Source organism: Ambystoma mexicanum, chromosome 6q (assembly GCF_040938575.1).
Source record: "Ambystoma mexicanum isolate Mex_15411 chromosome 6q, UKY_AmexF1_1, whole genome shotgun sequence".
NCBI lineage: Eukaryota > Metazoa > Chordata > Amphibia > Caudata > Ambystomatidae > Ambystoma > Ambystoma mexicanum.
The window spans coordinates 1,158,032,756-1,158,038,755 of NC_090937.1; positions in this window are offsets into that span (position 1 = coordinate 1,158,032,756).

The window sequence follows — 6,000 nt, forward strand, 5'->3', positions numbered from 1 at the left end:
TTTGGCTTTCGGCACCATTTCACGGTGCCCATTATGCCATTGTATTCCTAGAAAAATCACTGTCTCTGCTGGACCCTAGATTTTAGTATCCTTAATCTCCCATCCCCCCTTGCACAATCTTTCCCTGATAAGATTTAAGTGCACTTGTCATCAATGTAGTTCACAACTTGTACATCCGGTTTGCATGGAATTTTGTCTAAGTGTTCTGCCACCAGCCAGTGACAGATTGTTGGACTATGCATGTAGCCCATTGGTAAATGTTGAAACATATACTGCCTCCCATTCCAAGAAAATGCAAACTGCTCTTGACATTCATCAGCAATTGGTACGGTGAAGAAGGTGTTAGCCAAGTCCAGCACCGCATACCAAGTTCCCTCAAATTTTTGTACATTTTCTACCAAGGTTACCACATCCGGTACTGCCGGTACTAGCGGAGGAGTGTGTTTATTCAACTGGCGATAATCAACAGTCATTCTGTAGCTACTGTCTGTTTTTTTACAAGCCAGATCCGATTGTTCCAAGCCATGGTTACTGGATGTAACACACCAGCATCAACATACCCTTTGATGGTTTTTGAAATCTCCTTCTTCCCTCCGGGAATTCGATACAGTTTAATGGACACTCTTTTAGGGGCTATCGGAACCTGCACCGGGGGCATCTTCAATTGTTCGGCAATCACAGGTGTACAAGTGAAATCACTCACCCTAAACAGGTAAAGTTTACCTCCTAATCCAAGGGTTAACCCTTCCAAAATATCAAATCGAATAATATATTGAGGAAGGGGAACAATTAATACTTGATGTATCTCTTTTTACGTGACCAATTTTCATATCAATTTTAGTTTGGACTGCAGAGGTCTCTTTGCCTCCCAATCCAGTAATCATAAAATGTCTTCGCTTAAATCTGGAAGGATTTCCATGTATCAATTAGGCCTCAGCCCCAGTCTCAATTAAGGCTCGAACCTCCTGTGTATTTCCTGATTGCCAAAATAATTTCACTTTTACATGAGGGCGTCTGTCAACCTTAACGTGGGCTGTTGTTACCGGAGTTTGACCCTCATCCTATTCGTATTTAGAGTGCATTGGATCATAACAACCCGGGGGGTAAGGGAATACCGGTACCGGTAAGGGCACTGGTGCCGGTAATCCCTTACCGCCCTATTCCGAGGTCCCTTTGCGGGTCCTCCCTTAATGCCTGGTTTTACCAGGCACCATTTTTTATACAATTGGTACATTTCCTGCGTTTCAATCCCATCAATATCTTCCCGTGGCACACCATCCTTCAGTAAAGCCAGAAACATGTCCTTTCTGGATACGCAAGAATCTCGCTGTCAAACCTCTTCCCAGGAGTGCGTCTTTCACTTCGCCCCTCCCTCTCCCTCTCCCTCTGTCTAGGTCGTTCCTCCTGTCTTTCCCAATCTCCTAGATCTGCCAATTGTCTAATGGCATCCACCACTTCATCAGTTATTTTACCAGTTATTGCTACCAATAGGGCCATCATGATGTTTTTATATGCTGAAGGGGCAGTTTGAATAAGGGTGTTTCTAGCCGGAATTGATAGGTTTACCAACCACATATGCTCCGAAGTGTCTACATGAATGGCTTCTTTCATAGCATGTTCTCTAAATCTTTGAATAGCCTCTTTCAATGTATACCATGTTTTCTCCTCCGTTGGCCAATCTGACGTAATGGGATACTCACAGTTACATCTTGGGCCGCTAACTGTAAAAGAGACATTTGCCCATTGTCTCCATTAGCATCACAAGGAGGGCCTGAACGTAGGATCGTCTGTATCTGGACTGCCTGCGTTAAGGGTAGAAACCTAGCAGAATCCGTCGCATCTACCAGGAGACCTGCTGCTCCTCCATCCAATTATCTAACCATCCAGGCCAGTAAAGATTCGCCAGCCCTCTGTTTCAGTCAGTTAATTATTTCCCCAATCTCCTGTTGTGAGTAATCCTCAAGTGCGTTCATATCTACCACACCTCCTCCCGGATTCATTGAATGACGACCCATCCTTCTGCGTACTACAGCTTTAACAGTCACCTCTTTATGGGCAGGTTCCTACTTGGGTACAACCTCTGATTCGCATCCACTTTCCGTTGTAGTACTATCGAATACATCTCCATCCCACTGATCAGGGTCCCAAACCATACCTGCGGAAGCAATCACACTTGCCACCTTACGAGAATTTACCCTTCCCCGTCTTTTCCGATATTTATAGCGAGCAACTCTCACCGCAGCTCGTTCGGTTACTGCTTGATATTTGTCTGCCTTATCATGATATAATTTCATTTGAAGTTGTTGCATCAATGCAATTCGTTTTTCAGCAGTATTTCAACATTCGCCTGTAATTCTACATTCTGTTGATGCATTTTCCGAAAAGCATAAAAAAGAATCCAACCACTTCTTCCTACAGCCGAAAAAGCTTTCCCCTTCACTACTGACACTTGTTGCAGGCATTTTGCCACTTCGTTCGGACTCGCCACTCCTATACTTGTGCCCCAGGTCTCACTCAACCCTGCACCACATAAGTTTGTGCGACTTTATCATGTGGGCTCTTAGTCCACCCTGGGATAGTTACCTCAGGACAGTCTCTGCCTGCAGAGCTTCCTTTTTACATAAATAGGGAACTCATTTTATCAAATGGATGTTTTACCTCCCTATCGTTAATACCTCAACACATACACATCTATATATTTGTTTTTTCTTTAAACACCAAGGGAGAAAAGAAAAAAAAAATCCCTCCCCCTTTTTTTTTTCTTTGCCATCTGTGCAAAACTTTAAATTCAATTTTTTAGCAGGATCCTTTGGCATCAATATCAGCACAAAGACCCTGCTCACAGCAGAAAAAGGTCTTGCTTGGCCACGTGAGGAGAACCTTACACTTCGCGTGACCTTGGCAAAACAAGTTATTGAACTCAGATAGGCAAGAAATCACACTTAGACAAATAATTATAGTAAAGAGGAAAATGACTAGTTATAGGCCCTTTATTCACTCAGAATATATGAACTCAGCATACATAAACATATGGTCAGTTATACAGAAACAAAGAAAAAAAAAAAGGTCATCACTGTTAGTAAAGTGGCAGAAAACACCTTCATCTCGGCCACTACGACACTGCTTAGTACCAAAGTAGGTAGGCAAAGAGATCACTCGTACTCACAGGGTCTGGAGTGGAGCCTTCTCCCTTCCTGTGGAGCCTGCATCACCCGGGGGTCCAAATTCTAACTGACTTTTCACAGAGGAATACCCTCTTCTGTTTATGGTCCCCGCCCTTCTAAGTTATGACTGCCCTCCACCGAAGAGCAGATCACAAGTAGAAGGAGCAGACAGTGGAAAAAACCAGTCAGAAGTGGAAAACCCCAGCGTCCCTCTACTCGCATTCATTCCCAGGACCCCTTATCATTGCTTTTTTTTAATTATTTGTATTTGGTTATAGAAAAAACCTTGTACAAAGTACTTTTTACTTCTATTACAATTATTCAATAAAACCAACCAACATCGGAAGAAAGAAAAAGAACAGTAAAAAATAAGGAATTTAACTTTCGCCTTTTAAACTTAGAAACCACCCTTCATTCAATAAAAATAAAAAAGGAACAAAGATGAGCGAGAAAAAAAAAGAAAAAGGCCAAATCAGACAAAGAGAGAGAAGGAGAAGAACAGCCATCCATTAAACGGGTCGATGTAAAATCACTTAGAATCAGAGACAATAACCAAACAAAAAAAACATTTCACCACTAAACATGATTTCAATTGAGTCGAAGCAAAGAATCCCTGATGTCCTTTTATGGCATCTTTTTAGAAGTCACAATGTTATACCTTTCTAGGGCTTGTACGTCCGGCAATTGTCAGGTCATTCCAATGTCCAGCGATCAAGCAGTCCCAGAAAAATTCCTCTATATAGCCATTCCCCTCTATGCCAAATCTGGCAAATAGTAGAAGTCTTGCGGGCCAAGTTCCCTCACACTCCAGCAGTAAGTGTTTTAAAGATTGTTTCTGTGGGATTTTGCACACATTGCATAAAGGATTGGCTTCCTCCTCTTTCCCCCTTATCGACAGGACCTCTCCTGTGTGTCCTATGTTCAATCGGATTCTGAGAAAATTCATCCTAATCTTCCAATCAAGGAACTTTATCAGATATCTTGCAATAACCCCTTGTTTTTTATCCACTTTCAGAAAGAGGTTTTCAAGTAAAAGGGAACGCACATTGTCGATCGTATTTATCCAATCCCGCTCCTCCAGAACCTTTTTTGCCTTCAGCGGATTATGGATTAATGTTTCTATATTGGTTCCAGCTGTACTCAGTCCTTCCATAACCCTTTCTTCCAGATTTTTCAGCAATTTTGATTTTTTTGCTCGTAAGTGGGCCTTGATGTCAAAATACAGGGTATCTTCTTGCGCAGTGAGTATTGAACGCAAAAGGGACGTCAGTTTCCATTCTGTCTGCGATTTTAGAGACCGAAGGCCCAATTCGTATCTCAGACAGCTCATAGAGAGACTCATTGAAGAAGTCGCTTCCGCAGTCGCTGTTTGGCTGGGGAGCTTCCTGGACCTGAGATAGAAATTACCGTGTTGTATTTGAAGTAAGAGTGCCATTTACTGTCTGGTGTAGCCACGCCCCCCCCGCTACCCGGAAGTCTATAAAAAGTGAAAGCACGCGCTTCTGTGCGCGCGCTTCACGAAGTCGCTTCCGAAGTCGCTGTTTGGCTGGGGAGCTTCCTGGACCTCAGAGAGGAATTACCGTGTTGGATTTGAACTGAGAGTGCCTTTTACTGTCTGGTACGACATTGGACTCATACAGTGACTATATTAATGGACTTTATCTACATTAGCATTACGCTAAGTCCTCAGTAGTCCACTAAATGATATATTTTCTTTGTATTAGGTGTAGCCACGCCCCACCACTACCCGGAAGTCTATAAAAAGTGAAAGCACGCACTTCTGCGTGTGCGCTTCAAGAAGTCGCTTCCGAAGTCGCTGTTTGGCTGTTTGGATGCTTTGGTGCGCTAGCACTTGTAGGTCGAGATATTCTCCTGCCCCTGTAACCTCCGTTGCAACCTCCACTCCTCTATCCCTCCCTCTGCAACCGACTCTGGTTTCATCTGCTACTGTTGCCAGACGTGGATGACTGGGTGTTGCAATGCAGGGCAATGCAGGGTAAGAAAAGGCTATGCGTCACCATGACAACAGCAGGCTGCAAGTGTATACATGGGGGCGGGTGCAAAGAGACAGGACGCAGCATTTCTAGCGGTCTTAAATAGATTGTTTTGGTTGATCGTGTATCGGTGGAACGGAGCTTTATACTGATAGGGAGTGCAAGGTCTATTTAATATAATAGAGCTCTGCTACCTTGCACATTACGGATTGTGGAGTGTTTGGTAGATGCTGTCCTAGTGAACACAAGTGTTTGGGCAAACTATGTTCTCATTGGGATATGTACTAACGGTACACCACATGTGACTATGCAATTCATGTTTTTTTCTTTGGCCACTTATTGATATGCTATATGTGGTATTTTTGGTCATACATTGATGCCATAATATGTGTTATTTTTTTCTTTTCCTTTTCTCTCCTTCTGATTAATTCTATGATACATATGTCTGTGTATTCCACGCTTCTTTTTTTCGCTGAATGTCTAGCAAGGGTATGAAATATCAGAAATATACATACAAAAGGACGGTGCCTTTAACCAGAAGGGAAACTATGTCGGGGGTTCGGGCATATGATGATATTCTGTCAGCCCCCTTGGTATTTACCCCTGTGAAAGGCACAATGAAAATGGCATTGGAAATGCCACTCGCCCCCTCTCCCCCAGGTGAGCGTGGGAAAGAAGTGCCGGAAATGACTGTTGGGGATGATCCCATCCTCCTGATTGAATCGGGATAAAATAAGGAGGATGAGAATAGTTATGAGAATCCGGATGCACAACATAAATTGATTGTGGGAGATGTTTCACATCTCCCCCCTGTTAGAGGTCTAGGTGGTATAGTGGAAAAT